Here is an 8,737-nt window from a genome sequence, read left to right on the forward strand (position 1 = left end):
AAAGAAATGTTTGCTTCCTCAAAGTTTCTTCACAAAGTAATTGTCTTTGTGGAAATAAGGAATTTCCCATTCCTGCTCACAGACTCAGGAGATAATGCTAGTCCTCCTGAGATTCTGTGATTCCTGATCTTGAAGATTGTTGTGACAAACAAAATCTTGGTGAAATCTATAGTGAACATAATATATTCATAAGAATTTATTATTGTACCATTAAATTAAAAGTTATGTCTAAGTTTGTTCTACTTAGGAAGACTGTTAATGTTTTGTAATAAAACAAAGGAGCTCAATTTGTTTTGCAATATACAGAGAGTTTTTATGTTCAGGTATAAGAAAGACTGAAATTATAATGTTGAATTAATTTTTGTTCTTGAAGTGTTCATTTGTCTGCTAGATTTATGAAGTGTAAGATGTCAATTTTGGAACTTTGATTTAAATACTTCAGATGTTTTATCAATGCCACTTATTTGATGATGTGTCTTAGGGCTAAATTCACATCACCTTTGAATAAGTAATATCCAAAATACTGTTGGTTCTGAAAAAGTCTACAATCTGCTAATATCATGAATGTATGGAGGAATAATTTTCTCTGCCCTTACATTTAGACACTTGTTTTATAGAATTTTAGATAAGATTTATTTTAAAATATAATATGATCCTATTTTATTTTGGTCTCATAAAATAAAGACCATGACTATTTTTTTTTCTTTTGGTGGAACTGGGGATTGAACTCAGGCCCTTGTGCTTGCCAGGGAAGCGCTTATTCCACTGAGCCATCTCACTAGCCCCGATGACTACTTTTCTTGACAAACATTTATGTTATCAATCATGTTCTTAACTCTTCACTAAATTATTTTTAAATAAATATTTTTATAAATTAATCATTAAATTAGAGCAAAGCAAGAAATAATTTCGTTTTCAGTTTCTTTTGTGTGATTATAAGATAGTGGATCAATGATCAAAATTTAATTTGAGTTCAAATGTAATTTTTAAAAACTCTTGACATTTAAGAGGTCCAAATAGAAAACATGACTTGTTTAGATGAATCTATGGAAAACTCATAACAGGTATATTCTCTGACTTGTAATTGACCTACACAGGAAGCATTATCTTGAACATCTGTATGTTGTCCATTTTAATTGTTCTCAGGAGGAGTCCATGTCCCCTGGGGCAAAGACAAGGGGATTACAAAAAGGATGTTTGTCTGTTCACCTATTTTTATTTCCACAAGCGACTTGACTTGTTGGAATAGTCTCAAGGTGCCCCTGTGTAATCTGTTCACACCAATGCCTTCCTGTTTTTCATTTTGCAAAACCGAACCAAATTTAATCAATATTGAATTTAAAATAAATCTTAGTATTTAGATTTGCCTAAATTGATAAGAATGAATAAGAGGTACACATGATAAGCTTACTCATGGGAAGTATGATTTATCAATGTCACTTATTTGATGATGTGTCTTGGTTACTTTTCTCTCATTGCTGAGACAAAAATACCAGATACCCACAGTTACAGAGGGTTTATTCATCTCTTAGTTCATGGAGTTGTTAGCCCATACTCAGCTGGCTCCAAGGCAGGGTGCTGTGGCAGACCACACCAGTTCATGGTGGCCAAAGACAACAAAAGCAACAAGAGCAAAAAGCAATGAGTGTGAGAAGCAGCCTCTTCCCCTCCCTTACGTTGTATGCAACACTGTGATGTAGCATGCATGAAAGTATGTGAGATAAAGTTCTAGGAAAAGAGCAACAGTTGATAGAGAAGGAAGGGAAGGCTCATCAAAGAGAGGTCACATCCTGCAAGGATGGGCAGGATTTGGGTGAGAGGAGAGAAAAATGGCAGGAGTAAGAAGATGAAACACAAGGAGGGAGACAAACTTAGTACTTGTGACAGCAGGGATGCTGTGCTGGTCAGGATGGAACCTTGCTGTAAAGAGCATGCGAGGAGACTCAAATGTAATGAATCAGATATTTTTGAGTTGTGGTTTTATGTGTTTCACTCAAAATAAGATACTGTAACAAAACTCCTCCCTGTGATCTGTGATCTAGATTTAGGTAAGTGACAACTAGTTGTATAGAGAAACATAGTTTACAATTTTACAGTTAAAACTCCAAGCTTGCTGTCACATAGTAGCAGAAGCTTTGAAGCACATCTTCCCCCCACACACTTCATAATGGCATTTCAGTTAGTGATGGACTGTGATGCAACAGTGTTCATATACCAGCGTGATGTCACAGCCATCTTAGCTGTATAAACGCAGTTTATGTATCTTTAGCAATACCAGAAGAAGGAAAACCTGAATACCAACTAGGTAAGTGAATTAGTGGCAAATAAAGAACTGCAGGACCAGCAAGATAGCTCAGTGGACTGAGTACCTGCTTTGGCAAACACAGGGACCAGAGTTCAATCCCCAGTTTTGCATGCCATGCCAGTCCCACCCCCAGGGTGTGTTGAGCTGGGAACCAAGTTTGGGCACGGTGGTGCATGCCTGTAATCCCAGCGCTAGGAAGGCTGAAAACAGGAGGATCACTGTGAGTCTGGGCTGTGTAGTGCAACCCTGTAGCAAGCAAATACATAAATGAAAAAAAAAAAACAGAAATGCAAAGATTTTTTTTCTAGTGATAGAGAGTATATGATCCAATCTGAGTTTTAGAAAGTATACAGTTAACAAAGTTTGAGGTTCTAGAGATGCCAATATGTATATAGAATAAAATTCAAATTACCTGGACTAACATTTAGGATCCTACATAATGAGAGAGGGTTTATCTTTCTAGCCTGATTTTCCTTTAACTTCATTTTCTGTACCTCTTACCAGTTCCACAAAGTCACTCTGTGCCTTAGCAGTGTCACACCAATGGTGTGTACCCTGTTGTATGCTCCTCCTTCTGCACACAGTGCCCCTTCCTCTCCTCTGCAGTGAAGTCAGATCTTGTGGAAATGCTCTCCTTTTGCAGAACGAATCATTGCTTCATGGCTTATGCACTCCTATGACTTTGCTCATACCCTTAGTCTATCAGGACAATGTGTTTGGGACACTGTTTATTTCTGATTATGCCCTAAATCCTTGGAATCTGAATGCCCAGAATACATCACAATCATATTGGTATGCTCAATGTCCAGAAGAACAGAAGATGGTAAGTTTTCAAACAAAAAGCTATTGGAAATGCAAACAATAAATGGAAGTTGTGGGAAAAGTTTATTTCCAGTAGTTCTCTTTCTGGGAAATCAATCAAAGAAAATAAAAATGTTCGGGAATTCCCTCATGCTTTGTCAACCTTGCCATCCTTATTCCAGAAAGCTGCTAACTTAGCCCATAGAAATAATACAAAGATTTCCAGAACACTACTTAAAAATTTAATTTCATTTCTTATGATCTTGTTTTTCTTTTCTCTTGTTGCACATCCATCCATTACTTCATGCTTATGTAGTACCTGACACACAGGAAGCATGAAAGAAGTCTTTGCTTTCTGAGTGGCTGAATGGTGAAGTGAATGAACACCAGCATCCAGAACTACTTGCAGTTCTGCCAAACAGCCTTGGCATTTCCAAGTTCCAGCCATGTGTCTTCCCAGTATGGTGCTGTGTTCCCTGCTCTCCCACTTTCAGCTTTTCTTGGCTTAATTTTTCAGTCAAAATGATTAGGTCAGGTATGAGGCTTAGAAGTCCACTAAGATGATGGGTTATTTAGACCTGAATCCTGATAGTTGGATGGAAAGCCCTTAGACTTTTAAGAGAATGTGACCCTGAGACCTGTGAAGAGGTCTGTTGTGAGTGTAAGAATCTCTACAAACCCTGGGTGGGAGAAAGGACTTTATCTTGGCTGTGTTACCATGAAGGAAGCTCTCAGGTCAGAGTGTTTCTCCACTCTACTACCATTCTTTCGTACAAGAGAGTTTAAACAGCTGTTCTTATGCACAATTTGTTTTGGTTGAAAGTAGTCTCAACTGAAGTGAACTCATCTTCCTTGGAGAAACAGTTACCTAAGCAGTCATAGGAAACAGAGGTCCCTCTAGACTTCTCTGATAATAGTTCATCCTCCAGGCTGGGAGCTTAATGACTGCAGTTCTTCTGACATCATCCATCTCTGGGGGCCTCTGTGGCATTGGCTGGTTTGAAAGTGTGTTCTATCAGTGTTGGATCCCAGCCTGAAGGAGAGTGGAGCCAGCAGGACATCCCATTGCAAATTAAAGGAAGAGATTGGTATTTAAGACATGGTCTAGGACTGTGGCTAAGAAACTGACCATTCTGGTAATCTTGGAACAGTGGATTTTGAGCATTGTATCTTTGAGTAAATTCTAGGAGGTTCCATAGATCACACTCCAATCCTAAATAGCAGAACCACCATAATATATCCTCCATCTATCTTCTGTGACATTTCTCTATTTATTTATCTTCAATCTACTCTTTTTCATCTTCTGTTCTCACTGAATTATGCTCCAGTTGTAGGCATTCTGTCATGGCTTCAGTAGAACTTGGGAATCCCCCAAAGGTCCATGGACAGTCAGGTAAGAGTATGAGATGTTGTGGAAGTTCTTTGGGTCACTGGAAACATGTCCAAAAGACCAATTTAGGTAGTTCTCAGTGACCCCTTGTTAGTTACCCACAAAGAGTAGTGGGAAAACAGAGGGTAGTGTAAAAGTAACAATCCTGGTCCCTGATTGTCTCTACCTCCAGACTTAGGATGTGATCCTTATGCTACATATATCCACCACCTACCTTCTACCATAGACCTAGGGCCCACATCAAGCCATTTGAACATTCAGCCTCCAAAATTGCAGCCTAAATAAATCTATTTCTTATCAAAGTAATCATCTCACATATTTTACTAGGTAACAAAATGTTTACTAATATGCATGCAGGAGAATACAAGCACTGTGGGAATCCTGATACTGTTTGTATGTATGTATCTATGTATGTATGTATGTATGTATGTATATATGTATGTATGTATGTATGTATGTTGTATTATTCTTTTGCTGTATGAGTGTCTTACCAAAATTCTATATGACTCAACATGGAAAACATCATTCACAAATTTGACTGCTGAGTTTCAAAAGGTCCATCACTATCTCTTTAATGATAACATTTGAAGTAGTGAAGAAAGTTTTGTCCCTGAGTTATGAAGTTTAATGGCAATTGTAAGTTGGTAGTTGCCCTTTCAGTTTATAACAATGGGAAGTCAAACTACTTCTCTTAGCTCTCTACTATAGCAGACAGTCCTATTTACCTACCCAATAAACCTCTCCGTTCCATACTGCTTCTTGGCTTGTGAACAGCCATTTTTGTTCAGGTGGCACAAGATCAGGAGTAATGGAGCCTCTCTCCCACACTAGGCAAAGTATAATGATTATGAGGCTGATCATGCTATTTCTCTTCACTGGTGATTACTTTAGGGATAGACTTTTGATCTAGCTTTGGCCAGTGAATCTCAACTGTAAGTTAGCCTGAGAAGCTTCTAGAGAATATCTTATGAAAATAAGGTACAGTGAGACATCTTGCTTTTGACACAGTTATTCAGGAAAACATGGTAGGTACCATAACACCATAGCAATGCATTAAAACAAAAGAAAGATCTTGATACTTCCCTTCACTAATTGCAGAACCAACCAATCATGAGCTTCCAGCTCTGAGAACTACTGAAGCACCTTGATATTCAAGCAGAGGTTTTATACAGCTGAATGTGCCTTCCCTGACCTTTGGCCTTGCTCTCTACCCTTTCCACTACATTCTATCTGCTATAATCCTAAGTGGATACAGTTGTCGTCTACTGTCATGACCTAATGCTGTTCTTGGTGAGTTTAAGATTGTTCCTCTTAGCATTATTTTAATATTTGTCATTCAATAGGATCCAGAGTCCTTAAACAAAATCAAAAAATGTGCCCAAGGCTTTATGGAAGATTGTATTTGCTACACTTAGCTTTATTGTGCTTATTATGCAAAACAAATCCTAAGATACATTTTTGAAACCTTCAGGTGGTATAAAAATGAATAAGTTTAGAAGTAAGTGTGGTTGTAATTTCCTTCAAGATCTTTTTCTCTAATTACAAATTGTAACCTTGTGTCACAGATGGTGAAAGCTACTTTGTCCTGAGAGCATACCATTGCTAGGCTCTGTTACAGTGACCTCTCATGTATTAAGTAAGGGAACTCTCACAAGGGACTACTATTATTGTCCCTGAGTTATAACTGAAGGAATTAGAAACAAACAGAAGCCTCAGTGTTAGTAAGAGGCAGAGACAGGGTCCAGGTTCAAAGTCCCTAATGCTATAATACCTTCTCATGTGCTTAGTAAATATTTATTGAGTCAACAGTTATCTTCTATTATTCCGAAGTTTTAATTTTTTTCTGAGCAACTTTTGACAGAATTTCTCTTTCCTTGGAGACATGTTAATGGAGACAATGTAACTTAATAAACAGATTACTACTCAGGTTCTTTTAACTTCATATCTTCAAATCATAATATTTCTTCATAGCAATGTGAGCCTAACTTTCTAATTATTTTTTTGGTGGTGTACCAGGCATTATTATATAGACCAGAAAGACAATCAGGTTCTTAATTAATGAATAACAACAGAATTTTATTGCATAAAATACTACCTTGACATAAAATCAACATCTTCATAGGTAGATGAAATCACTTGCTGCAGTTACCTTTATCTCGTTAGTGTTTACATTCGTCTCCTGATTCTTGAAATCATGGAGCAGTCACGCCACTGTGGTCCATCCTAAGGCACACAGCACCAGAACGGCGGGCGGCTAGTCTTTAACAGAGAAGCTCAGGAGCGCGTAGCATCTGCCTGAAAGACTGTTGACAGATGAACAATAGGAATGAATAACCTAGATGTTGCTAAGAATCATTTGTCATGTTTGCAATTACATGTCGTTTTCAAAGGGCACACCTTCAAACAAAAGGATCAATCATTCATTCACTGTCCCTTTTCAAAAGGCTGGCTGTTCAGGAAGCGGTGTTAGTGACCTTAACTGAAAATGTCTCTCTTTCCTCCCTTTCCTTGTTATGACTTCTGTTCCTCTTTCCATACATTTGAAACAAATTTATGATTATCATTTTAATTTACATTCAGGTTTTTAAGGACATATCAATGCACTAAAGACCTTCATCGGAGTAGGAGTACCAGGAATTTCCTGCTGTATCCCCCAGTTCATACCCTAAAAGCATATCCATTTCTCATGGCTGTCTTAACAATTTGCCAGGCTGGGAGCTTAAAGCTACAGTGATTTATTCTCCCATAGTTCCTGACCCCCCGTGTTATTGTACATATTCCACAATCAACCAGAGGATTTGAAGCTTAGACAGTAACACCCCTTATCCCCAAAATGGCCTCTGTCTGCATTGGGAGCAACCTAATGTATTCAGGATTTAACTGATGTATGAGCCAAAAATCAAGATCTTTGTGAAACCAAGTATCTGGAAATAAGCCGCATGTGAAGTGCAATATGTAATGGCCCAGTGCTCTGATGGCTCCTCTGCACTCCAGAGGCTCCCTGGTGAGTTGCTGTAGGAAAGCAGAGGAGATAAGTGGGAAGATTGATGGGTCAGCCCCAGCCTGCTTCTGGTGGCTGTGCACTATAGCAGAATTGGTACCCCTCTCCTGCTTGATCCTGAGACCTCTCCCATTACTTGCCATCGCTGCACCATCTGGGACCTACATTTTCTTCCCCTAGTTTTGATTCTTCATTGTGTGCTTTACATACTGGCTGCTGCATATTCTTGCCTCTCCCAACATCTACAGATGGTCCAATCTTACTGCTTTGTTTCTTCTTTCATACACACAAGTGCTTACTTTCCCCTAGCTGTTTCCTGAGACGGCTGCCACCTGCTGCCCATACTTTCTGGTGCATTCACCCCGTATAGCACCTGATAGGAGGAGCATTCCGCACTTTGAGAAAAGCATGTCTTCCTGTCTCTCAGTGCTTGATGCAATCCTGAAATAGAAAAAGTGCCTGACGCATATTTGTTGATATAGAAAAGAGATTGTAAGAGAATGTCAACACCATAAACAGAAAATTAGCTAACCATCTACAAGAAAACAAAGCTAAGGACCACCATGAAACTTTACGATGGCTCCAAATCTAGTTTGATAGCTTACTAAAAACTGCTTAAAAACCACTAAAGTTTACAATCATTAATATCAGTTTATTTATTCACTATTTATTCATCATTCACTATTTATTCACTATCATAATATTCATGTAGCAGAATTGCCTTGCCCCAATTAACAACAGTATATACCCTGCAATCAAAATGAGAACTCCTACATCCATGGATAATTTTCTGCCTGTCAGACACGAGGAACTTCAGAAGCTTTTGGGGTAGGATTATATTTCCCCAGATTACCCTCAACTTCTTCAATTCAAATATAAAAAGAATTTCATATTTTTAAACCCTAATTCTGACCTCACACTGCTGTATAAGTTTACGCTCGTGCACTCTACCTTTCATATGTATTAATTATATTTTTTATTTTATGAAAACATAAAAGAAAATTTCATAGTAAAATAAGCATAACAATAGTTAATACACTATCATTATCTGTAAAGCAATTACTCAGTATACAAGTAGCAAACTAAAAAGATTCTTGCAAAAAAGAAAGAGATAATAACACAAAACTTTATTTGCAATGGACCAAGATACTGTAAACTAGTAGTATAAATGAAACTAATTACCACATATATTAAAATATTTTTGAAACAATAAAATATATAGCAAGGAGAATAGCTAGGA

The sequence above is a fragment of the Octodon degus genome, unplaced genomic scaffold (assembly GCF_000260255.1).
Source record: "Octodon degus isolate 3935 unplaced genomic scaffold, OctDeg1.0 scaffold00114, whole genome shotgun sequence".
Classification (NCBI taxonomy): Eukaryota; Metazoa; Chordata; class Mammalia; order Rodentia; family Octodontidae; genus Octodon; species Octodon degus.